The 27,634-nt window shown below is 40.7% G+C and overlaps 1 protein-coding gene across 6 annotated transcripts in view; it reads left to right on the plus strand.

Annotated features, from left to right (window-relative positions):
* The window catches only part of SOCS6 (suppressor of cytokine signaling 6), a 51,066-nt gene that overhangs the window by 3,207 nt on the left and 20,225 nt on the right, over window positions 1-27,634 (plus strand). For 2 of the 6 annotated variants that reach the window (XM_040077315.1, XM_040077310.2), the window contains exon 1: window positions 22,993-23,104. The exons of 1 other annotated variant lie outside the window; for it this stretch is intronic. The gene's annotated coding sequence lies outside the window, so the exon portion shown is untranslated. Of the gene's footprint in view, window positions 1-22,992; window positions 23,235-25,176; window positions 25,257-26,462; window positions 26,617-27,634 lie in introns of those variants that run through there. 3 more of the 6 variants (XM_040077323.2, XM_040077331.2, XM_040077341.1) reach the window with 3 other exon arrangements.

Raw genomic sequence — 27,634 nt, forward strand, 5'->3', positions numbered from 1 at the left:
AAGAAGCTTTTAAGTTTACTTTGAATTTATGGATAAATCCTTTGGATTTAAGGATAACAACAGGGAAGCTTACCTCCGTTTAATATGCTAACTACGACTGGGTGAATTTTGGCTATTAGTAGCCTGTTTAATACTGACATTAAATAAATCCATGTTTAATAATGGAAATGGCACCCGGACCACAGGCACTGATTCTCTTGGCAAGGATTTCCAGTAGGTACTTGAGCACTTGCAGCATGTGAAGGGTGTGACACACAGAATGGATTTGCTGCCCTTTTTATTAAAGTTGCACCACGGTGCTGAGAGGCAGGTGAAGGACATGAGTTATTTCATACACACAGAATGAAAAACAAGCTGGTTAAAGGCAAAAGGCTGGCTCATGCTCTAGCTTGGACTGAATGGGCCTTTGGCTGCCTCTCTGCCACCCCAAACAGGCCTACAGGAACCATGGAGGTGTTATGACTTGAGTCTTTTTCCTGTTGCTGTTCTATACCTCTTCCAAGGCAACATTTTTATAAGTACCTTCAAATGAGAGTGAGTCTGAGTGATCATTCTGACTTTCCCTGTGTCTGAATTTCAGATGTTGAACATCTGCATGTCCTTCCCCTTGTAATAGACTATGAACACAAAGAAAAGTTCTAATAGGAATTTATTACATTACAGCAGGCAAAGCAAAGGCAAATACAGCGCTGGACGGCAGGGGAGTCTCGCTCCACCAACTGCCGTGAATTGGCAGGTTTTTCAGTCTTGCTTTTATCTTGCTTCTTTCTTCCGATGATGTATGTGTGACGTGTTGCTAGGAGGGTCTCTTTCTGTCCCTCGGTGGTTGCAGAGATGAAGGCTGTAGTTGTAAGCTGGAATTCCTGAAACTTAAAGCTGATTAAGCAAGTAGAGAGAGAAAACAGAAATGGGCGAAGGTATGTTTGCCTATAAGCTTAGATAGTAACATAGTAACTTCTTGTTATCTTGAGTTATTTGATCTCCAGTGAACAAAAAATAGTTAATGTTTATCACAATTCCCCCATTTCTCTTGTTTTTACTTATTTTTGTTCACTGTATCTTTGCAGTTCTTGTCTAGCTAACTCTAAAGTTTTTAAATTTTCTTCTTTAGGTATCTGATCATACTTAGTCCTAAGAAGTATAAGATGTGTCGCTTTCAGCCGGCTTTTCACTATAGTAATCAGTTTATTAAATATACATGGTCTAAAGTCTGCTTGCAAATATTTATCATGCCCTCCCCTGGGTGTCCAGTCAGAGGCGATTGTTTTACAGCCCCAATATCCACAAAAATATTCCCCAGGATAATTACAATATCCTTTACTGTGATTTGAGCTTGGGCACATGTAAAATCCCGTTAGGTTCAGTACTTTTCTACAATGATTTATGTTGGTCAGATCACACAATCTTACTCTGAAACTGGGTGCTCCTACAGTAGTTACAGTTTGCAAAATCTCGTTGTCATCCCATCGCTATAGTGACCATTTAAAGGGCTGGTGTGGTAGATTGTCTAAGGCATTAATCCCTCTTAAGTATAACATCAGCAAAAGAAAAGTAATCGGCTGGGTCACGTGGTGAGCATCATTGGGGGCATAGGAATGGGAGTATATTTGAGGATTGTTCCATTTCATAGACCGCAACCTGTCTCTCTCCCCAGGGTCCTTGCTCTAATTCCTATTCCTGAGGCAATTCCTCAAATATTGTTTTGTTGTCCCACCCCTGGGGTTTCTTTCCTCCACAGCTTTTTACCCCTCTGCCTTTCCCGTCGACTCGGTTGCCTCGAGCCACGGGGGGTACCATCTTCTCAGCAGCAGGGATATTCTTCAGGAGGTCCCCGGGGGCGACTCTGTTGCCTCTTGACATAGGAATCCCAGTTCTGATACTTAACTGGGGGTGTATCACACCGGATTCCCTTTAGGCGTGTGCGGCAGGTGCAGTCAACAATTTCAGCTATGAACGGGATGGGTTCATTAGGGTGATAATAATAATATTTTGGTTTAATCCCTAATGCAAAAATCCTCCACCACTCTTCTGATTCTCTTACTAATCCTTCATATTTAACTTTATATTCTAGAATTCAATCAGTTATGTTCCGCTGCAGTACCCAACAGGGGCTGCAAATTCCTCTAGGAGGGGTTCCTCGCCTACAATGACTCCACCACCTGTCCCCGCAGATTTTACAAATATAACAAACAAAGGGATAACAATTGCACTCTGGGTCTCTACACTTTATCTTAACATCAGAGTTACAAATTAATCTTTCCTCCGTGTAGTGTGGTTCTGGTGCATATTCTACACGGTGTCCATTCATTGATGATCTCTCCTCTGGATCCGTAACTTCAGGTCTCCAGGATTGCTTGTTACTTGCTACTCAGGAGTCGGTTTGCTCACTGGCCCTTTAATTCTGCTAGCATGGGTCCCTCCCTTCTCTGCTGTTCTGACTGCAGTATCTGTAGTAAGCAATACAAGGTAAGGGCCCTCCCATTGTGGGGCCAAGGTTGCTTCTTTCTAGGACTTTATCATTACTCAATCTCCTGGTTGCACCTGGTGCAGTTTCAAATCTAGTGGGGGTCTCTGAGCTAACCTTCCTTTATTCTATAGATTTTCCCTATATTTCATTAGGCTGGTAATGTATACATTCATATTTTGATCCCTCAACTTTGGATGATCTTGCGGTTCTTCTATATTGTAGGGCATTCCATACAACATTTCAAGTGGAGATATTCCCATATCTGATCTAGGTTGTGTCCGGATATTAGCAATGCTAATGGTAGGCATTTTACCCATGACAGTTTGGTCTCAATCACGAGTTTGGTCAATTGTTTTTTAATTTCTCCATTCATTCTTTTTACTCTTCTTGAACTTTGGGGGTGCCAGGGGGTGTGATAATCCCATTGTATTCCCATTATTGCCATGGTTTCCTTAATTATTTTGGATGTAAAGTGGGGGCCTCTGTCCGAGTCAATGGTTTCCGTGACCCCATATCTGGGAATAATCTGCTTTAATAGGGTCTTGATCACTGTTTATGCCGTTGCCCTTGCCGTAGGGAATGCCTCTACATAATGGGTTAGGTGATCTACTATTACCAATAGATATTTATACCTCCCAGTCTTTGGTAACTCAGTAAAGTCTAGTTGGATGTTAGCAAATGGCCGGTATGCTGTAGGTCGTCCCCCCCATTAAGGTTTTTCTTAAATTGGCCCTATTTACCTTTAGGCAGGTGACGCACCCCCTCACTACCTGCTTTGCCAAGTTATCTGCCTCAATACACATATGTTTGGTGGCAAATTGATCTACCAATGCTTGTGCCCCCCAATGTGTTTTGCTATGTATTCTCCTCATAATATCCATAGCTATGGATTTAGGCAGTACAGTTCTATTATCTTCTGGAAGTCGCCATTCCCCTTCTGGGTCTTCTCTCAACCCCATTTTTTTTTTTTTTTTTTTTTTTTCATCTTTTCTTTTCTCTGCATAGTAAAACTATATATCTTTTTCAAATTCCCTCTGCTAGTCTCACGCTCTTTTTTTTTTTTAGCTTTCGGATCTTTCTGGGGAGTAGATTGTGACGTCTGCAAAGCAGCCCTTTTTGCTTCTTGATTTGCTGCATTATTTCCCCTGCTTTTAAAATCTAATCCCTTTTGATGCTCTTTCAGGTGAACAACAGCAATTTTCCTAGGTCCCCTCAAGGCCTTTCCTGATTAGATCTTGGTGAACTAGGTTTTTTCCCTGGGAGTTTATCAACCCCCGTTCTTCCCATATTTTCCCAAAAGTGTGTATAATCCCATAGGCATATTTTGAGTCAGTATAGATGGTACCTGATTTATCTTTTAACAACTGCAATGCCCGCAGTACAGTATAAAGTTCACAGGCCTGTGCTGACTAAGATCCACTTAGAGGGCCTGATTCGATAACTGCAAGTCCTTCTCCCCCAACTATTGCATAGCCAGAGACCTTTTTTTCATTAATTACTCGCGATGAGCCATCTACAAACAACCTACCCCCCTCTGGGGAGATGGGGTACTGTTTAACCCTTATCGGTGTCTCTGGATCTTTAATGATTACCGAGAAGGGGGGTATATTCAACCTTCCTACACTATCAGGAGTGTACCATACTTCTGAGTTAATTTTTTTCCTTATCCTCTACCCTCAAGGGACAGAGTTTTATTTTGATTTCCTCATTTACTACTTCTATATTAATACCTATTTCTATAATTAAGTCTCTCCTTAACAAATTATAATCTGCTTCTGGTACTAGCAGAAGGTTCCCTATTCCCATTTTGGACCTCGATTCCACCAGTACATTCTTAATAACAGGGACTTCAAAGGGGTCCCCCTTCACCCCTACCACTTGAGCAGTTTCCTTTGATATCTTACATCCCTCCGGTAGTACCTGGACTGTCGATCGCTCAGCTCCAGTATCTACTAAAAACTCAAATTCCTGCTGCTGAGGACCTATTTTTAATTTTATCAAGGGCTCCTGATGTTTCTGTGTCCCCAGCAAATGAAGCCCCTGACTCCTTCAGTCCTCTTTGAAGACTCTCTCATCTCTCAGCTGCTTCCTGCAGTTTCTCCGAAAGTGTCCTTCATTCCCACAGTAGAAACATACGCCTCCATCCTTTTTCTCTACCCGGAGAACCCCTCCCCCATTTCTCTGGGCCACTTGACTTGTTTTGGGAGGGGCATCAATTCTCGTAGTCTCCCTTACTGCTGCCACCATCATTCTTACTTGTCTCTTGTGACTCTCTTCATCTCTTCTCACACATACCTTCTGTGCTTCCTTCAATAGCTCATCTAGGTCTCTATCTTGCCAATTATCTAATTTTTCTAACTTCTTTCTGATATCTTCCCACGATTTAGCCACAAATTGTGTTTTTAGTAGTGCTTGCTCTAACGGTGTCTCAGGATCTAAGCCCGAGTACATCTGCAGGTTTTTTCTCAAGCGTTCTAGCTAATCCGTAGGTGTCTCCTCCTTTTTCTGTCTCTCATTAAATGCTTTGTTGATGTTCTGCCCCCTAGGCACCGCTTCCCGGATCCCCTGTACTATTATCCCCCTCAGATCCTGCATATTGATTCTGTGATCCTGCTGCTGATGATTCTAATTGGGATCCTGCAAAGGCCACTTGGTGTCTGCTAAAGGTCCTTGTGTATGTTGTGAATCTCGTATCTGCATCCTCGCTCGTCTAATCATATTTCTTTCCTCGGCCGTGAAGAGAATATTCAATATGGCTTGCAACTCGCCCCAAGTATAAATACTGGGTCCTAAAAATTGGTCTAGTCTCTCGGCCACCCCCAAAGGATCTTCCAGGAGGCTCCCCATCTCCCTCTTAAATTCTCGAACTTCCCCAGAACTCAAAGGTACTGAAACAAACCCTATCGCTGGGTGAGGTCCCTGGCCCCCCCCCACAGGCATTTCTCTTAGGTGATATAGGTTATGCTGTCTAGCCCGACTTCGGGTTATGGGTCCTTGCACTTCCTCGGGGGGCTCGGGATTACTCCCTGCTTCATGAGGCTCTATTGGAGGTGCATCCGGAATCTGGGGGTTCTGAGGGGGTATGTAAGGAGGTGGGATCAGTAAGGCTTCTTCCTCTTTACTCCTGTCTTTCTTTCGTCCTCCCTCTTTGAGGGGAAACAGGAGCACTTCACCCCCAGGTCTTGTAACCTATACATTAGCATATTCACTTTCTTCCTGACTAAAAGGAATTTTAGTGTTTACCCACAAGTTGAGTTTTTGCCTCACCCAATCTTCCGATGATCCAAAAATAGGCAAAAAAATATTCCAGGAAATCTCCTTTCCACTCCATACTACCACACAATAATGGATCATTTTAGCTTTATCTTTACCCCCTGTGTTAGGGTAATGTTTCCAATTGTCTAATATGAACCCCAGTGGGCTATCTGTTTTATGGGAGTAGAGGGCCTGCTCTTCCCCTGTCCCATCTTCTGGAGTGCCCTCACACAAGCGTGGTGCGGAAATCACTCGCTTCCCCTTGTTCGTGGCTCACGCCCTCTCGGGCAATGAGAACCGCACTACTGAGGGTCCACAATCACTTGGAAAATCCGAGCTGCCGGTTCTCCTCTCACTCACACACACACTCGCAGCACTCCAGGATACCCGACCCAGACCGAACGGAATCTTCCACACAGATACTCACGCGTCTTGCGTCTTCGTCCGGACCTTTGTGCACAAAGTTTATAGGGTCTGCCGGCTTCCTTTGCCTAATGCTTTGAATTTAGGTTCGTCGGTCCAACCGAGACAGGAATCGGGTCTACCAGGGCCGCCGACAGATCGGCGGGGCGCCCCCCCAGGCAGAACCAAAAGTCCTATCTTGCAGGTGGATCCGAGTCACGGCACCAAATTGTAATAGACTATGAACACAAAGAAAAGTTCTAATAGGAATTTATTACATTACAGCAGGCAAAGCAAAGGCAAATACAGCGCTGGACGGCAGGGGAGTCTCGCTCCACCAACTGCCGTGAATTGGCAGGTTTTTCAGTCTTGCTTTTATCTTGCTTCTTTCTTCCGATGATGTATGTGTGACGTGTTGCTAGGAGGGTCTCTTTCTGTCCCTCGGTGGTTGCAGAGATGAAGGCTGTAGTTGTAAGCTGGAATTCCTGAAACTTAAAGCTGATTAAGCAAGTAGAGAGAGAAAACAGAAATGGGCGAAGGTATGTTTGCCTATAAGCTTAGATAGTAACATAGTAACTTCTTGTTATCTTGAGTTATTTGATCTCCAGTGAACAAAAAATAGTTAATGTTTATCACACCCTTGTCTTCACCTGAGGCTGGAGATGCTCAGGGATGCCTCACAATCTGATCACAAATACTATCCAAATTCAAAGATGGCCATGCCCAGCTAAGGTGTCCCTTAAGGAGTACTGTGCGTACATCACTCGTGTGAGATCTGTAGAGCTGACACCAGCAATGGCTGTGCTCCTCAGGTTTCAGTTGTAGCACTGATCTGTTCACTTGTGCACCGCTGACACCCTTGTGCACCAGACCCCAGCTTGTGCTTGGTTTAGCTAAGGGAGCACTGAAGCAGCCTGTTGGGTGTAGGTGCCCAGGTTTTGGTGGCTGGGGGCTGCAGGGGTGGCCTCTGAGAGAACAGAACAGGGGCTGCCTTATACCACACAGAGTTCCAAATGGCTGCAGCCCAGGGCATGGCTCAGCCCCACAGCTATGATAGTGGCCCCTCCATAAAAGTATATTTAGAAAAGGTTAAAGATGCTGTAAAAGCTGTAAAGCAGCTCTGGGAAAAAGAAGTGAGAACTAGTGCTGGAGACACCCAGGCCAGAAAAGGAGGGAAAGGAGGTGCCCCAAGTGCCAGGTCAGAGATTCCCTGCACTCCAAGACCATGATGATGCAGATTGTCCTCCTGCACCCCATGGATGACCTCCCTCTTCAGAAGACAACCATGCCCTGAAGGATGCTGAGAGAGCCCACATGGGAGCAGGCACCTGGCAGGAACTGCAGCCTGGCGTGGGGGACCCATGCTAGAGCAATACTGGCCTGAAGATTGTACTCCATGGAGAGAACCCATGCTGCAGTGGTTCCTGAAGGACAATGTCACATGGGACGATCCCCGTGCTAGAACAGGGAAAGAGTGGGAGGAAGGAGGATCAGCAGAGGAGCTGTTATGGACTGACCTCCCCTCTGGCAACAGAGGAGGACATGGAGGAATTACGACTCAATGAGTTGAGTTGAGCCTGGGAAAAAAAGGGGATATGTTGTAGTGCATTATTTGGGTTTATATTGTATTTCACTTTTATACTGGGTTTTGTAATCGTTTCTTCTGTACCACCATGTATCACGAGGTTTGTCTCTGCTCCTTTTCCCAGCCCATCCTCCCACACTGGAATGTAACTCAACTCTGTTCCACTCCCACCTTATCCCTGATTGGGTAGTGGCTTGTCCCTGCCTCGAGCCCCTTCCCCCTGGGTAAAAGCCAGGAGAAGAACGTGGATCGCTCTCTTGGCACCGGGACAGGGATGGGGGCTGGACTGAGCTCTGGACCCTGTGGGGGAAGGACCCCAGAATAAAGCCGTGATTCCCCCCCGGACCAAGGGCAGACTCTTTCCTTTTGCCATCGACCGGAACCTGCTCTCTCTAAAGGAAAGGTTTGCAGCCTTTGAGATCTTTTGGGACCCTGGAGGGAAAAAAATCCTTCCTCGTGTGGTTTCTCTCTCAAGATAGCCAAAGCAAAAGTGGAGCCGGGACTCCGGGAGAGAGAGAGCCACGTCAGGGAGGGGTAGGGTGTAAAGAAGGTGATGTTTTCCATTTTTTTTTTCTCACAATTCTACTCTATTCTTATAAGGTAATATATTAATAATAACAAAGTTGTTTCTGTTGGGCTCACAGCAATTATTGGTGAGCAATCTCCCTGTGTTTACCTCAGGCCACAAACTTTTCGATCTAATTTTCTCTTCCTGTCCTCTCCAGGAGAGGGAGTGAGAAAGGAGCTGGGTGGACTCCTAACAACCTGCCAAGGTCAATCTGCCACAGGCAGTCAGAGAAGTACTGTGTGTCCAGAGTAACTTGCCTGATTAACTTTCATTTAAGAGTTATTTCTTGCAGGACTGCTGGATATTACTTTGCCATTGTAGTTTTCCTTTGGAGTACCACAGTGCTAGACTTCTCTGCATATCTTGTACAACCATCCCATAGATCCAGGAATGGCTTAGGGTTTTTAGAGATAAGGTAACTTCTTTGCTAAGATTCATGTCTTCTGAGGAAATATCCAGTTTCTAGGTTCATGTTTCTGATGTTTCTTCGCATTACCTGAAAGTAGTATATATTTTCAAAATATGAACATTATTTCAATGACTTGCATCTTTCGTAATGTGTAGAGCTTCTTAACCCAGTCCTATGATTACAGTAGCATGCAGAGCTTAAATGGGCTTTTAGGTATCAAAAAATGGAGGAAGCTTTTTGGTGGCTTCCAAACATTAAAGTCATTACCAAAAGGATACTTGGATAAAACCATGGGTTTTCTGCATATGTAGAATTGCAAGTTCTGTTCAAGACCTATCTTCCCCATATATGTGATCCTAAGAAACAAAGAGATTTGCTTTATTTGTTTCAGTGTTTATTCTCACCCAGTTTATATAAATAAAAACACAAGAGCACTGAAAGTATCAGTTTATGGCAGCAATTTTCAATAAAATGGGTGATGATGTGCGTAGAAGGATTAAACATTTAGATAATATCTTTGATAAAGGACAAACATAGTACAGACAGTCATTACTTATACAAAATTTCAGAATAAAAAAGCATGATGCTTCTCAAAACTGAAGGAAGTTCAGAGGTACAGGATTTCTGCTGTCCGACTGGTGGTTCCTGTCCTGAAATTCTTCCAAAGTTGTATCCTCACTTTGTGTCTTAGGCACTTCATCAGTGGGCCAAACAAGAAATTAAGAAAGCTTCTTCCGCAAAAGAGCAACTTTCTCTGGCAATTTTGAAGAAGCCAAGAGAAGTTCTGTTAAAGCAAAAGAACAAACAAACAAACAACATATGAAATGGCCACCTGAGGGTGGAAAGCAAGTGGCCTCTGGGTAAATGGAGATTACCAACTCAGCCAAGACTTCTTTCCTGTTCTGTGGTACCACTGATTTCATACTTGTGTCTGATGCTACTGTTCCTCCTAACTTTCCTTTTTACACTGATGGACTTTCTCCAGATGCCACTCCTCACGGTGCTTAATGCAATGTGATGATCTCTGAAATGAAAAACTACTCTGCAGTGAGCATTGTTCATGCAACAAGAAAATACTGTGACAAACTCCCCAGGGACTGAACAAAGAAACTCACTCTGTAACAGCACAATCTAGCAGAAAGTGACCTCTACCAGAAAGCAGACTGAGGGTGTTGGTTTATCTTCTTTTCATTACTAACTTGACAGCGTGTGGAAAAGAAAATATTTACGATTATAACACAAATATGATTTTGAACATGGTCAGATAACAGTGCACTTAAATTCTTAATATTACCACTTTTGTAATGAAAACAGCATTCGTTTTGAACAGATTGGAAAAATGCACAACCTTGAAAATCGGCTACAAAATTTTGTGATAGTATTTTACAATTTTGAAGAATCAGCTCTCTTTTGCTATATGTTTCTTTAAGATGGATGATATAAATTAATTTGGAATAGAGTATACTTCCTGTAAAGATTTAAGAACTGCTCTGCACCAAAATCTGCCAAACACTTGGTTTCTTTGCCTACAAAAACCTAAATGCCACTCTTGACAGAATCTGTTGTGAAGAAAGCAGGTATAGCTCTTTAGAAATGAAAGAGCTGAAGAGCTTGTATCTATATTTGATTTTGTGCTTCTAGACAATTTAAAAAATCCATACCTGATTTGGCCTACACTGTGGAACTTTTCCCACAGTTCTGTAAGAACTGACAAGGTCACAGCCTGAGGTAAGATGGTTGCCAGATGTCACACCATTAGTTACAGTCTTTGAATAGGTATAAGTAGGGAGAAGCAGGACTTAAAATACCTCTTCATGTAATGTTTTTTCTGCCAATGCTCTTCCAACAATGTAAGTGCTATTTCTTATTTCATAGTGTTAGGTGTGTCTCAGTATTTTTACTTAACAGAAATTAAGTATTTAACTCAATTTATAGCTGAGAAAAACTGTAGACTACTTATCCCATACAAACTGTGGTTTTAATTATCAAGCTTTTCACCAGAAAAAAACCTTTGACCACATCAGATCATACCAGTGACCTATGATTTCTTTGAACTGAATATTTGTGCCATTGCTTTCAGATATATTTGTTATCCATTCCACTTTAATATAATGGGTTCAATAGAAAGTACTTTTTTTCTTTCCCAAGAAGGGGCAATAATTTTTTCAGAACACCTCTTTTTCCTTTGAAACTTACTTTTGATACTGGGATGCACATAAATCATTGCTTCACTTCATTGGTTTTTGATGCACGTTTTCTACAGGTCATTCTTCACAGAATGAATGCTATATATCTTTAGTAGTTAGTTGTTCTGAAACTTTCAGAGAAATTGGAAAGTTGCAAGTCATTTTCTATGCTTTTGCTTTTGTTCAGCCTGCCTCTCCTGGACTGTGTATTCTTATTTCTCAAGTAAGGTTTAATAGAGGGAACTATTTTATCAGCTAAAAGTTTTCTAAAAATTACTCTTCATTAAAAAAAACCCAAAATTATACTAACTAAAATGAGTAGATCAGGGTTTTTTTTTTCTGTAAGAAGATTAGTGATGCAGTAAGGAGAAAACCTGTACAGTGAAATTAATATATGTGGGAAATATATATATATATATTTATATATGTCTGTACATGTATTATGTTTGCAAAGAAATGCTGTTCTTTAGAGTGCTGTATTCAACTCATTGTGTGCATCTGCATACACAGGTGAAGGGATAAACCCCCCATCTAACAGTATCCTAGCACACAGCTACTGTTTCCCTCTGCTCGGCAGCAGAACGATAGAGGCCAAGGTCCATTTCACAATGTGGCTGGTGCTGTTATGTCAGTAGACTCAGGAAAATAGACAAACTGCCTGGTAGGGAACTGATGCAGAAGAAAATGCTGGGCTGGAAAGCAAATATGTAAATCATTATATCCAATCACCAAAACCACATCTAGCCATCAGTGTTTAATACAGGAAAGCCTATAAAAACATCCATTCCTCTTCCAGCATGCCCTCCAAATCATCCTTAACCAGACAAATGAGAAACTCCTAGTACCAGGAACAATAAAAGTTGTGATGTTATTGAACAGTAAATCTGAACTTTGAAATAAGGAAATGAGTAAGACTGACTCCGTAACATTTAAAACTATTTAATATTATTGCTCTTTGATGTGTTCAAGTCTGGTAAACTATATATAATAGTATCAGTCACCCTTACACAGAGCAGCATCATTAAAAATTCAGGTCAAAATAACAAACAAATTGCTGCATTGCAAAAAATAATAGAGAAAAAAAGAATAGTGTTGTAAATAGACTATTCGGTGTCATGATGAGGAAAGCAGACCATGTAAGAGACCCTAGCAGACCACTACATGTAAGTAAATAGTTATTCTATGCCAGTTTTCATATGGTGTTCATTAGAAAAACAAAAGAAGTGCCTCGAGCAGTTTTTCCTTAGAAGCAGACAATACCGCTTTTGTCTTTTGAATCTGCGTAAGAGAGTTACAGGCTGGAGAAAACATCCAAGTTTCCCCTTTGAATTAATGATATCTAAAAATAAAAAGAATGAAATATGTTTTGATTATCAGATGAATGTTCAATTGTAAGAAATGCTCTATTAAATTTCTTAGAGAAAAAAATGACCCTTTTCAGATGCATTGCCTATTTGCTTGGGGCAATCTTGCTAAGAGACCTAACGGCAAATTATCATATACAAATTAAACTTTGATATGAAGAGGGTTCTTAGAGAGCTGGTGAGAATTCTCTGCATATAAATAGTCACAATATGGTATGGAAGACTCTGGTTACTCACAAGGTAGTGATATGTAAAGCAGTATGACTTGCTACAGAGAAATAAAGTCACCATAGTGATTATCTTATGTGCCAGTAACCTGAAAGTTTTCATGGCAAGGCATACTTTCACTTTCTGTTTCACTTACTGTTCACCAGTAAGCAGTTAGTAAATGATTGGCTAGAAACAGACTTTCTGGCAGTACCAATTACTGTAATTTCACTGCAATTAATCCATTTTCATCAAAAATCAGCCACTTAACATACCTCCACAAGTAGAATGCAAAATCTGAAATCACTGAGCATTCCCAGAAGAGTCTTCCTCTGGCATAAAGTGAGCCGTCTAATGTAATTATTTTGATATTTACGAATGAGGTTCCTTCTAGAATCTTCATAGGATTTCTCTTGTAAATATTTTAGAGCTCTTAACTGAAGATAAGTTCAAGAAGCAGAACAACAGTCAGCTGAAAAAATACTCTGAAAAGCTGTCTGCTGCTGCTTCAGTCCTACTGAACTTTGGTCAAAGCAGAAAGCCTTCCACTCATCCTCTGGTTTTCTTATCTGTTCACATTGTGGTATCAGTAAATCAGGGGTTTCACGCACTAAGGATGCATTTTTAGCTCACACCCACTTGGTGTGACTGGACTCTTGGGGCAGAGGGTACTTGCCTTTTCCCTCCCAACCTTGTATTGGACCTAGCAAATACATCATTATGAGCTGAAGCAGCCTGTAGAACTGTTGGAAAACTACGTAACCTCCTTCCTTAGCAAGCCCTGAGTAAGAATAAGGGACTGAGCTGATTCTCCCCTGCAACAGCATCATCTTCAGGTTTAGCACAAGGGAAGCATCAGGGACACACTACCTGGAGTGGAAGATGAAGAGATGTTTGTGGATTTGACTGATTGAAATATATTTGACAAATCAAATCACACCCAGCATTCTAACTAGTTGAAAAATTACAGCCCTGCTTATGGGTCTTGGATTTGCCTTACACAAAGTATGGATTGGGCAGAAATAAATTAACCACATGTCCTGAAGGGTGCCCTCCTCCAAGCCTGACAAGTGCAAGTTCAAGAAGGTGCTATGGACTCCACAACCACAGACAACATATAGGCACAGTTACAGTAGTATTTTTGTCAAATAATAATAATAAAAAAAGTAGGTTTCATTTCACTTAAACAGATAATCCTAAATTAATTCTGCCTTCATCACTAACTGAAATCTGCAAAGTTTCCTCTCCCTGACTGCCATACATATTGTGTATTATCAGACACAGAGCTTCTCCCTGTATTCAGTAAGACTGGAAAAAAATGTAGAAAATTACTAGCCAGGGTTTTGATAATGAAGACTAAAAAGAGAAAAATTTAGTCAATTGCCAAACATCTTAATGACACATGGGTCTCATCAAACTAACTGAATATTTTTACGTTTTAAGTTTGCCAAGTGAAATAGTATTAATGTAATAGTACTGGTCTAAAAAAGACCTTGATTAATATTAAATGCACTTAAAAGAAAATAAAGTGATAATGAGTATAATAAATCCCATTAAAATTATTTATATTTAAGGGCAGGTTTTCACTTAAAGTGTTGAACCTGAATGCTGTGGACAAAAAAATTAAAATAAAATAGTAAATTCTGATTAATATGTGAGCATCTATCTTTACTTATCTACATATGAAAATTGCTCCCACTAGGTATATATTTACATATTACTAGTATTTAAACATTTTCTTATTTTTATGAAAAAATGGGTATCATTATGAAAAAGGTAGTATTCTATATTTGTCAATGTGTTCTATAACTTCTAAATATTAGTGCTAAATAACATGTTTTTAAATATCTTTGTTTCACCATCTTTTTCTTTTTTTTCAGATAGGAAAAATATAATTTTATTTTTTTTTCTGTATGATAAAATGACCTTTCTGGTGAGAAAATAGGGAGATTCCATAGAGCTTTTTGTAGCCATTGAATACTATTTAAATCAATATTTCTCAATTTGTGCACTTCACTTTTGCTAAGTATCTTTCAGCTTTACAATGATTAATGTTTTCCGCGCTGTCTATCAACATATTTATAAAACCAAGAATATGTTTTATTTACAGCAAGGACATGATAGAGATGAGTCATAAAAGAAGAGAAATTCTGCATTAAGAAAATCCAAACAGAGCAAGACAGGATGCTTTTTCAAAGGCATGAAAGTCCATGAAGCACCTAACTGATGTATCTAAGTGCCCTTCATGTCTTTGAAAATCTGCCCTGAATTCATGCTATTTAGCAGAATGCCATTGCTTCCATCAAAGCATTTTCTTTTCCACAGCAAAATTTGATATCCAGCTAAAATATGATTTTTATCCACAAAGAGATTGTATTTGTGTATACATTACATGAACACATTTAGCAAACATATTCACCTTTTTTTTTTTTTTTCATTTTTTTTTTTTCTTTTTCCCCCTAAAAGAATAGCTTTATTTATCAATTTCAGCTGAAATCCTTCAGTCCTGGAGTTTAGGAAGTATCGTTCCTTGTGGTGCCTTTACCAATGTTGATTTTAGTGGTGTATGAAGACACACACTCAAGTACACTACATATGCAGTGGAAAGAAGATGCTGCAGTGTTATTTACATCAGTAATAATTTTCCAGCTTTGGAAAAACACACTGCATATTCAGTGCTGCTCTTTTCTTTTCTAAAGTTCCTGCATGAAAGGAATGAGAGCTGTGATATGATCTTCAGCATGTCCCGGCTGCAGTCAGTGATTCTTTCTTTCACTTCTTTTCCAAAAGATGCCTCCAGTTTCATTTACCTAGAACAGAATGCTATGACTAAAAACAGTTTTGCTATACTATAACCAACACTGACAAAATTTACTGCTTCATAAATTAAAAACAGTGAAATCCTTAAAGGATCCAAAAAGCTTTTGTGGATGAAAAAGATCAAAAGATCTCTACAAGAGATAATCCAGTTACTACGACCACTCTGTCTTGGGTCACCGAGTAGCAGACAGATGAGGTGAAAGAGTATTTCCTGACTGTTTTACATACTGAAAACAACCTAGACACCCAATCATCATAGGAGGATTTTTCACCTTTTCTGAATATTTTCGTAATTTTCAAATGTTCAGTGTGCTTTATGTAATGAATTTGACAAATTTACTTCTGGAGAACAACCCAAATTTAATAAACTGACTCTGTGGTCTACACTTGTATAGACATCCTCATAAATGTCCTTGGGATGTTTTTGAAAATGTTGTGTAGAGGTACAGTAGGCTGTTTCCTGATACATGCAATGCCATTTTAGGATTTTACAGTGATCTGACTCATGACCAAAGTCTATTGAAAATGCTTAGTGCGGGCAAGGGGCTTTTCCACCCTGCATTGCCAATCAACTTCACCTCTACTGAGGGATCAGCACAAATGTAAAGAACTGTAACTGAAAACTCTGACTTAATTGAGAAAGTAGGTTGCAGATACAACAGAGGTCTTAACATCAGTATTTTACTACTTGTTGCAATTACAAAAGTAATAAATGTTTTGTGCCAAATTGTAGAGGTTGGTACTGTTGACTTCTTTCTGAGAGATAAGATTATTCATTTTTGAGAACATCTTTAAGTGTGCATGTTTAGAGTGCATTTAGATATAAGTTCACCAGTTATGTCTTCTGAGTTATCCACTTCTGAAAGGAACTCATTCCATATTGGCTATGTAACCGATGTCAGTTATTGATAGTTTTAATTTGCAGCTAATGAAGACTTGTGACCTAAATGTGAGAAGTTCCATTTGTACCTCTGTAAGCCATCTAGATTTAAACATTTATTCTTCAACAATTGTAAATTTTATTATGGAAGGCTGTGAATTGCTTGACTGATACAGCCCAAAGTCTTCTTCTTTTGAAATTTATTTGAAATTGAAATTTATTTGTGCTTTATAAATATAAAAAATAGGGGTTAAAATTATTTGCAAACTAAGTTGAATTAAAACTAGCAGCTGCAGGTACACCCTCTAATGATAAGATCTTGGGAAACAAGAATATTAAAGTCATTCCTGATCTAGCTAAGTGTGCAAGGATAAGCACCTGAGGAATGAGAATACTGGAGGAGCCATGGATCTAGGTGAAGTCAGAGGCAGTTCAGAAATCAAGGGAAATTGCTCATGGCATCACAGGCAGAGCCTTACAGTGTTGGGGTAAATGTGGATCTTTTCTGTGAACTGGAAGGAAGGACAATCAAGGCTCGACAAGAGTTGCTCAGCTGGTATTGTGAAATGACTTCCTGCAACCCTACCTCCATTTTAGGAGCAGGCTTGTTTGTTTGTTGGTTTTTAATATGCTTCTGCCAATGAACTGAGTATTTATTGTGCTTTTATGCATGTTTTTCAAAGGATATTCTTAAGAGGAGGACGGAAAAGAACCCATTTGACCTTCTTTTTCATAACTAAGGAAATGGCTGCAACACTTAAAGCCAAAAGGAACAATTAGTTGTTACACAGCAAGTAGAACATCAATTTCAAGGCACACCTGCTACTACTGTTTTCAGATATTTTCAAATTTAATATTATCCTTTGCAGTGAGCATTCTGACCCGGCATCTACACTTGACATTCTTTTATGTCATCTAAAGAAGTATGATTCTTGATGTCAATGAACTTTTATATTTAGGTTTTTCAATAAAATTCTAGCTATAGCTGTATGCTTAGTCCTCATATAAGTCTGAGAGGAGTGGGCTGAAGAAAAAAATGCAAAAATAATATAACTTCATAAGTTTTAAAAACTATTTATGCCTGTAGAAGGAAAGGGCAAGTAATCTTCTAAATCCTTTCCCCTTTTTCTATTCCTTCCTCTATTTCCCCTCAAAGACGACAAAATAAAGAACAGGTTGTTTTCCTTTTAAGTAGTCCTGCTTAAGAACAATAAACTTCTGAAAAACAAAATTGTTTATTTTTAAATTACCAGTTTTAGATTCGAAAATTTTGGGGCACACATTTGTCATGAACTCTGCTCTGAAAAAACAGTTCAAGCGCAAGATTTTTTGGACTGGTTTCACTTCCTCAGACAGACAAACCAGAAAACAGAGCAACACACACCCTTGTCACAGTCTTAGTCAAATCCCACAAATCTCATTTGATCCTCCAGACCTATGGCAAAACCATGACCCGAAGCTCAGAATGTTTAAGTATAGTAAACTGACATTTGGTTTTGTTTAGATTTGTCTTTGGCAGTTGCTTTCCAAAACAATTGTCTTTAGGTGAAACTCCTTGGGCCAGTTGTGAATACTGAAGTAAGGCCTAAAAAGCCAAGCTCATGAACTTCATTGTAAAGAACAATTAAGATATTGAATATAATAAATCTGGCTGCAGGGGAGAATATAATGTTCAATACATAATTCTACAGGAGCCATCAAAATTCTTACTGGATATATGCTTTACATTTTAACAGAAGAAATGTTGCAAGTTGAAGAAGGAAGTCCCAGTGAAGTCTCTGCTTTACTATTGTAAGAAAAATACACGAGTGTAGCTTTCTATATATATTATTTTGATGAACTAGTATGGGCAAACAGATAAAACAAGGCATATTTGCACCAATGCATTGGCTTTGAGAGTATAGGCTTCATATATATTGTCCTTGTTAGCTATGTCCTGCTCCTGGTCAAAGTCCTCTGTGCCGAGAAGATCAACTGTTTGTGTCAACAGTGATTATACAGATGAGGTCTGAGATAGGACAAGTTCTCCACTTTCTTTCTGAATCTCCAAATCTGCATGACTCAATGCAGACCTGAATCAGATTACAAGCGCCTGTACGGGCAATTTGGGCGATCAATGAATAAGATACACAACCTAACCTCACTGTATAGACCTATTTGCAGCCAGCTATAGTCATAATTTGCTGTGCATCTTTGTCAACAAGAAAAGTGGTATTTTATTTCCTTGACTTTAACAGCAATCAATTTGTGGGGCCCAATTTTCCCTGACTATTCATAAACAATTAAAATGACTCCTCCCTTTCCCCATTACTCAACAAATTAGAAGTTAGTCCCTTTGTGCTAAGATTTATTACTAGAGATGTCATTTTGCTTTACACTGTTTGCTACTGTAATATAATTGTTAGAAAACTTTGATAAGTAACACTGAGCTGTGCTCTTGCTAAAAAAAATTAACACCTATCACCAGTAGAAAACTGCAATGACTTTAAGAATCTTAATTTCAGAAGTAACCATTAATAGTTTTTAACTTTATTTCCTCTTGAAATGACATTAAATGAAAGAGTTGAGAGTGGCAGTCAAAAAAAGGTGTATTTTAGAAAAACACCCAAGTAAATAAGGACTGTTTTTTTATCCATAATCCTAAAACATACAGCATATAATGACATAACCATGGCATGAAGCAGAAGCAATAGCAGTACTCTGATTAAAATGTAGCAAATTATTTTTATGTGTGACAGTTCTTTAGTAACTGTAAGAGGTCTTAATTCCATCTATACCTTAAACTACTTTCAGCAGTGTCAGTATATGATGCCAGTTTAACTCCAATCTGAGACAAAAGGTTTGTCTCAGATTGAAAGAACTTCCTCTATACTTCACCTAATTTTGGTGGGTTTTTTTCATAACAATACTATTAAGCTGGCTGGAGGGGAAAGTCCCTCCAAAAAAAACCCCACAAAAAACCCCAAAACAACAACAATAACAAAAAACTTTGAAAATATTTACAAAAGTTAACTTCTATAATAGAAATTGAATTTATCAACAGAAAATGTGCAAGACTCTCAGAAAATGAAGTGGAACAAATAACCTACAGTGTCTCAAAACCATATGTGATTATGTGATATCTAAGGATTTCTAATACATATTATAACATAGGAATATAAATATACAATATTATCTAAAAATACAAAAGAGGAATACATAAAGTGCACATTATAAGAAAAGGGTACAGGAGTTAAAAAATCAGAAAATGAGGCCACAGTTACAAAAAATGACCAACAATTTAGTGATTTTGTGTATATGGCTTTCCCTAAAAGCATATTATTTTTAAAGACCATCTGAACACTTACCATCTAAAAGATCAAGTTCCTGTAAAGCATTACAATAATTTGAACATTCTAGCAAGATGACAACAAATGCACTTTCTGAAATATACAGAACAGAATGGGAAAGGAAGGCTCTTGGGTCCTTAAAATACAATCACAGTTATATGCCTGCAAGAGCAATAAGAAAAAGGCACTAACCTCCCACCACAATTCAGGCCAAAGAGCCAGGGCCAGGGAAGTTGTTAGAAGGCAATGATAACCTAAGCCTGGCAGGTAGGTGGCAATAACAAAAAAAGAGATATAGTGGGCATAATATTGGCTTTGTTGTCAATGAACACTCATAATTTAAGTTTCCAACCTGTCCCTCTGAGCTACAGATTTGTATATACACATTTTGCTCTCAAAAATAATGAACTAGTTTGTAATCCCACTTTTGAGTGTAATGAGAAAAAAGACATAAACATATCAAAATAGAGAGTGCATCAACATGCAACCCCGAAGTAATTAAAACTGTGTGTAGAGTTCTTGATTTTAGAAGCTCCCAAAAATAAGGAAATCAGATATGAAAGATTTGGATTTTTTATTACTAAGACAAAATTTCTAGTTATCATCATTTAAAAAAGCTAATAACTGTGAGGCAAGTCTGATAGGTGATACATACAGGGCATTAAAACAAGATGCCTGAATGTACAAACAGCCCAATTTAGTTCAGTATGTGTTTTTAAGCCAAGAAAAACACATCGGCGTGACCCTGCTTGCATTCTGATTTACTGCCATCCCAGATGCAACATCAGTAACACACTTAAGCAAACTCAGACTTGGTGATAAACTGTTGCTCTCACTGGCATACTGCTGCTTGCTGCCACATTTTGAGGGGAAAAAGTCTATCCTAAAGTTGAATCTAAATGTTAAGGCTGAAGCAAGCCGAGAGCACACTGGTAGTCTCTGGAAAAGAATGCCATGTGAGAAATAAGGCAACAGTTCTTCTTTATGTCACGATTTATTGTTAGGAAAATGAACCTCAAGAGATTTTGCCACCTGAGCTGGCTTAGAGAGGACCAATGAGGCCTGGAGCCACCATGAAAAAAGTGAAGGCTGTGCATGAGCAGAAGGAGGGAAGGAGATGGAGAGAAAATGAGGAAGGTGAGTACTTGGAGTAGTGATGCTAATTTAAGCCATATTTAACATCATCTCTAGTGAGAAGAAAATTAAGGTATGGAAGACGTGGGTGAAAAAGCTACCAAATGTTTTGCATTACTTTTCGTCAACCTTCCTGTCTATCAGCCCCATTTCTGCAAAAAGCAGAAATGTCCTTTGATGACAAGGGGGCAGTTTCAGACACATGGAAACCTTTGGTCAACACATGGGCTGGAAAACCTCATCATCCAGACTCAAGTGGTTTTTAATAATTTGGAAGACTGTAGAATGAGATTTCTAAGACAATTTAAAAAATTTGTCTCTCATGCAATGTAAACAACTGTAAAATTTGCCTATGGGAAAAGCTCCCTGAAAGCAAAATGAAGGACAAACATTTTATGTTAGTTGCTTTCTTCGCATACAGCTGCTATTGTCCTGCAGCTGCTGCTGAAAATACAGCTTAAGTTAATACTATGTATGTGTGTCAAGCACAAACACCAGCAGGATCCTGAAAATAATTACATGTTCAAATGCTTGTATCCAAAGGAAAAGGAGGCCCAAGAAGAAGGTAAGAGCATATACACACACAAAGAAAAACTCTTTGTTTGAGGAAATGACAGAGCTGCAGAAAAATTGGGGGGCGGGAAGGAACCCTCTATGTTGTTACAAAAAAAAAAAAAAAAAAAATCATCTTTTGTTACTTGTCTAATTTTCTTTCTTTGAACATCACTGCCAACCTAGAAAATAATTTGTATTTTTCATATCAACAATATCAGTTTTACAAACAAAAGTTAAAATCCATAAGGTTTCATGTGATCCACTTGAAGCAATTCTTAGCTTTGTTATCCCACTGATAACGTGTAATAATAATTGTAAAATAAACAGTTTTAATCTAAAAACACTTAACAAATCATAAGTCATTCTATATATAAATGAAAAAGCAAACGTTTATATTTGAAAATAAAAATTTCTTTCTGCAACTCTGATTAGAGTCATCATCCTGAAATGATCCTGGCCTGCCAGAAACTGAAGTTGATTAGAAAAGTAAGCATACAACCCTTAGATGAGACTCAAGGAAAGTTTTTAACTTTCTATAAATGCCTGAGATATAAAAATGTGAATGCAATCAGGGCACAGTCTGACCTCAAATAACCTTGGTAATTGAACAAACCACTGACCTCAACTCATAAACACCTCTGATCTCATAGAATTCAAGCAGAATGTGCATGAATATTCTCACAATCTTGCGTTACAATGGATTATTTTTAACCCTGAAATCAGTAGTTTCAGAATAAGTCATACGAATAATCTTACTGGCTTTCATGAGACTACCTAGATAAGCAAATTATGCTCATCTGTGCAAATCGGGTTGTTGATTTGCATCACTTATATACACCACAAGCAGGAAACAAAGGCAGTATTTTACTGACTACACATCAGTCAGCGAACACGACTTGCGACAACTTTGAAGAGCCGTATTGTCCATAGATTTTAATTCCTGGCCCCCTGTTAGTCGCGTCCATCAGTCTCACAAATCCTAAATTAAGAATTGTTTTCTTGCTCTCCAGTTAGCATTTTATTTTTAAAAAGAGACCGGAGAACAAGCAGTCAAAGCAGTCTGCGCGGCTGAAGTTGCTGCAGCACAGCTGATAATGCCTGAAGTTTAGTGTCGCTTTTCTAGAGGAGATCTGTGAAGCAGAGTTAAGCACAAAGTAATGCCTGTTCTGGCGCGTCGCTTTCACGCCAAGGGAGGTGTGAGGGAAGGTGAAGCGGAGGAGGAATCACCTCCCTCTCCCGCTCCCTCTCCAGCGCAGCGCGGGCCCAGGGGGGAGCGCCCATGGCCGGCGCCTCGAGGCGGGGCAGCGGAGGGACCCCTCTGGCCGGACACCACCAGCGAGGGGCTGCCCCCGCCAGAACCAAGAGGGGAGGCAGCTCCCTGTGAACTTGGTGGATGAGCTCCTGCAGTCCAGCGGAGCGGTCACACACCGGAGCGCGTGGGGGAGCGAGGAAAGGGCCGGGGCTAACAAAGCCAGACCGCCTCCCCGCCTCCATTCCAGCGCGGCTCCCGGCCGCCCCCCAAGGGTTTCCCGCGGCCACCGAGCGGGAACGAGCCGGTGCGAGGCGGCCGAGTGAGGGAAGGGGCCCGGCTTCTACGGGGCAGACGGGCCGCAGAGGGCTGGTGGAGTCCGCCGGGCGGCGGGGGCGGCCCAGCAGGCGGAGGAAGGAGCGGGGATGCCCGCGGCCCTCCTGCCGCCGCCGGGCTGTGCACGGGCGCCGCAGCCGTAACCGTGCCTGCGGCAGGCGGCAGCCATCGCGGGCTCGCCGCCCCTGTGCGCCCCTCCGAGGACGGAGGGGTGGGGGCAGAGGAGGCGGAGGAAGCGGCGGCGGCGGCGCCAGGAACAGGGAGGCGGCGGCACGGCGAGGGAGGGAGCCAGAGCCGAAGCCGGGCCGGGCCCCGCGAAAGCAACAGCAAAACCAGCTCCTCCTTCTCCTCCGCCTCGGTGAGTGCCGCTCCGCCACCCCCGGAGGTTGCTCCCCGCCGAGCCCGGGTGCCGGCGCAGGCCGGGCCGCTCCGCTGAGGTGCCCGGGAAGAGGCCCGCGCCGGGAGCGGGACACCGCGGCCTCCGCTGGGTGAGCGTCCCCGGGGCAACGGGCGCACCGCGGCCCGGCTCCTTCCTCCCTTCACCGCGGAGGGCCGGTGAGGTGGAGGGGGAGCCGGTGGATGGGGCCGGTGCGGTTCGCCACTTCCCCGCCGCCCTCTTCCCGAGCCGCGGCCCCGGCCTCCGCTCCCTTTGTTTGCTCGGCTCCCCGAGCCCGCGGCTGTGCCAGGCCCTGCGGAGGCACCGGGGCCGCGGCGCGGCCTGCGAGGCGGGCGGGAAGCAGCGCCGGGCCCGGGCCGGCGAGGCGCTGCCCTGCCCCCGCTGTGACAGGAGGGGGTCCAGGCCATCCTCTCGCCCCCGCCAGTCGCTGCAGCGGGGCCCGCCGGGCTCCCGTGGTGCTTCCCTGGGCCGCTGCCCGAATGCACCCCGCGCCTGCTAGTGCCGTTATGGGGGGCGGCGGAGTTGGGCTGGTTGCTCTTTACCCCGCCGTGAAACCCGCCTGCAGTTGAGGCTCGTGTGTCCCCGTCCCCGGCCGGGTGGGTGTCCGGAGGTGGCGATTTGGGCGGCCGCTGGCGGGATTTGTGCGGTGCAGGAGCCCTGGGTTGTTGCGAGGTGAGGGTGCGCCAAGCGCTCCCGAAGGGGCGAGCGAGAGAGGCTCCTTTCTGTGACAGGCAGCACTTAAGAACTTGACTTTAACAAGAGCATTACCAAATCCGCAAACTTTACTCTCTTTCATTGTTCTTCGAGCTGCTTTTTACACTCTCTTTCCCTAGTGATGCCACTTCTCTTAGGAAACAACTAAGCCCATGCCAACCCGTTTGTCGAAGAGAAAAGCCTTTGCAAAACAACAGGGTTTTAAGAGATGCAGAGGCTTCTGTGATGTGAGGGTACTTTAACTACGTCTTTCTGTCCTCTTTATTTTGGTCTTCCTATGCTTTCAAAATCATCTTAGTTTGGAACACAATGTTTTTTTTCTTGTGGAGTAGGTTACTGCATTACAGAAGTTGCTCGCAGAATATGCTTTAGTCAGGGAAACTGACTTCTCCTTAAAAATTTTTGTGCCCTTTCACTGTGAGGTCCCAGCTCCTCTTTCCTACAGGCAAGGAATGTTTATGCCATGTCCATCCTTTTAATACACCTGTAGTTAAAAAAGGCCTGCTGCAGGCCTCCTGTCTTGGAGAGTTGCTATCTTCACAAGTACTCAAGAAATAATGCATCTATCTGCATTTCTGCTCTGGATGGAAAAAATAGAACTTGTTCTGTTTCTAGTTTTTGTTTTTGCAAATAGATATATCTTTGGATTGCAGAAAATATGGAAGCTTTGGTGCAATTATGAGATAAATTATTTAGCTGGAAGACTCTAAATGACTAGAGATTGTGTCGGTATTTTTTGAGTCTTCTGTGATGAGACAGTAGTCATAGCTCAGAGTTTTGTGTATAACTTATGAAAGACAATTTCAGCTTTTTCAAAATGCTTAGTGTTTTGATGTGTTAAATAGTACTTGAATGGAGTCTTCAATTCCTATTCGATATTTCTTCTGTTTGTGGCATTGCACTGTTTGGAACTGAGCTTTTACCTGAAACAGGTTCACCTGTTGCATGCTTAATCAGGGATGTATTCCCTATGTCCCAAGTTTTGAGATTTAAGTAGATTTTTTTAAAGTTAAAAGTTAATGAAATTAAACCTCAATACTTATAAGTGATAACAGCGTATTGTTATACAGATATACCTACGTTAGCTAACTCCCTGGATAGATGCAAGGGTAATGGAGTACCTAGGGAGAAGCTCTGTTGTTTCCAGGGGTTTCATGAGCATTATTTTATTGCACTGCATGTATTGCAGGATCAAAGTGTTAGCATGGATTCAGGAGACATGGTGGATGATTCTAAGCTTCATAAAAACTTGATGTACTGAAATGTAAAAACCAGTTGTGTATTAATTTATACTATGCTATTAACTTCTTTGAGCCTAGATTGTGAAGCTGGACAGTGACCTTGGGTTACTCTTGGAGAGGGATGGTTTGAAGAAATGGTAACTGGTCCTTATTGTTCTGTGAGCAGATTACAACTTCTGACTCTCCTTAGCATAGTGAATTTGTGGAGTGAGCAAACTCTTAATAAAAAGGTGTTCTTACAAAGCAAGTTAATTATTTCTGCTCTTTCTTACGATTTTTTTTTTTTATAGTCTTACAGTAATTTAAACATAAACAGTGGCAGGACTTCATTTGGCAGGGCTGCCCAGAGTTCACTACATATTTGCTATGCTATTATTGGCAAAACTGGGGCCATAGTCCAGGGTAATCCCTTGCTCAAGTGCCTTTTTTTCTCTTGCTTTACTGCCCTCTTGGGCCTGCAGAGCACCAGTTTGGTAGTGTTTGGGCAGTACAATGCAATAACATAAAGTAGATAGGAAGGAGACTGTTCTCAGCTGGTGTGTGCCTCAGTGTTTTGTTGATAGAGCTTTAATGTGTGTTAGCAACAAATTAGAGAGGGTAGCTCAAGCAGTTCTGATGCTCCAAGGAAGAAAATAAGATACAAATAGTATAAAAGGGAATGTAATGCAGATGCTAAAATAGCTTGATTATAAATTGGAAGGGATGAAAAACAGAACAGAGATATCTTATGCCATATAACTCTATATTTTGTACTGTAAAGTATTAAACTGAGAGCAAATACAGAACTTAGAGTTTACTCTTTTTTGTCTTTCAGAAGATAAATTATTATATCGGTAATGTTCCCTGTCCTTACATTTATTCCAGAATTTGTTTGCATTCTGTTTTGTTGCAAACTGAATTTTCTGGAAATAAATATCAGTCTTCAGAAGACAAATGTCCCAAGTTCTTACCACCTCTGTCCTGGTGCTTCCCAGTACATTTGTAGTATTGGAGGAGGAAGTATCCTTTAAGAAAAATGTTCTTAAAAAGTTGTTCTTGACGATTTCAGATGTCAAGTTACATACAACAGTATGTTTTTGTAGAAAATAAGATGATTGTGCTTGTATTGGGATATTTATTGTCCAGGATTAAAAGGAGCTTCATACCACTCAAATATATTTTTGACACGGCAGAATATAAAGATTCACGGTATACAGTACATTCCTTCTTTTATTACTGTTTTTGCTTTTTCCTCTTGAAATAATTGATTTCTGAATTAAAACACTGTACTATGCAAGTTGAATCAATTTCTTTGTTAAAAATAGGTACATTACTTTTGAAAGAAGCATTTAGAAACTCATAGCTTTGGGGTTTTTTTGTTGCAGAAGTTTTTTCCCCACTGTAGCTGAATGATCTTAAGCTATTGAAACGAAAACCTGTCGCCTACTTCAGTCTCTCCTGGTGAATAAAACCAAACCGAAAACAAACTGGCCTATGATTATTGCCCTGGATGAAATTGGAAAGCTGACTGTACATAAGGTAATGACTAACTGATACATTAAGGTATTGAAAAAGGGTACACAAACTTTGCTAGGGTTTACACAGACTGAATTTGAATAGGCAACGTGAAGCAAAATCTGGCTTAGTCTGCTTATTGTGAGAATTAAAATTTTCAGATCAAAGCTCTTCAAGTCCTTAAGCTCACTTAAATAAAAGTTGTTCTGGGTATTCCCTTCTGCCAGTTTTCGTGGTCTTTTGTCGTGTACAGGCATGCAAACAATAAGCATCTGGAGCTCCAGACAATTTCAGGAGGCTTTGAGGTGTATGGCTTTGCAACTCTAACTGCTCTTCATTAGTTTGTAACGTGGATTTAAGAACCTATCTTTACATATTTTTAAAAGATAAATTTAACTGTTATCTCTCATGAATTTTTTTCTGGAAAATATTAAGATAAAATACTTTGGAAACTTTGTCATTTTTTGTCTCCCTAACCATTCACATAACACTTTGGACTCTGAGGAACTCAGCTGGCCTCGTTTATGACAGGGGTGTAAGCCACATGTTACCTAAAAAATTCTTTCTTGGTTGCTGCATCACCAAGAAAACTATGCAAGTTAAATATAAGTGTTTGTTTAGCATGGCTGTGAATACATTGGCTGACTTGTTACTCCATTGCAGGAACATGAAAAAAATCTTTCTTGCAGGTAAAGCCAAGCACAGAGTGCTGTATATAGACATTTCTGTCCAGGCGCTGCTCCCCTAACATTGCTTCCTTTTGTTATATATAGGGCACATAGCCTTTCATGCTCTGTCTTCTGGGAAACATTCTTTTTGTAATCTGCCAAATCCAATAGGTTGGCAGTTTAAAAAAAATCTAAGGTTTGTAAAATGTGTAGGTTTTTGTTGTAAACACCAAATAATCTTGCTGTTAATGGCTGTAAAATAGTTTTGGATGAGAGCCATTTTCTCTGGCAGTGAAGGGCTAAATAGTTAGTAATTTTTTTCAGAGTTGAAGTGGTCTGAAGTTAAAAGTTTAAACCATGAAAATGAAACTGTG

The sequence above is a fragment of the Hirundo rustica genome, chromosome 1 (assembly GCF_015227805.2).
Source record: "Hirundo rustica isolate bHirRus1 chromosome 1, bHirRus1.pri.v3, whole genome shotgun sequence".
NCBI classification, from domain to species: Eukaryota; Metazoa; Chordata; class Aves; order Passeriformes; family Hirundinidae; genus Hirundo; species Hirundo rustica.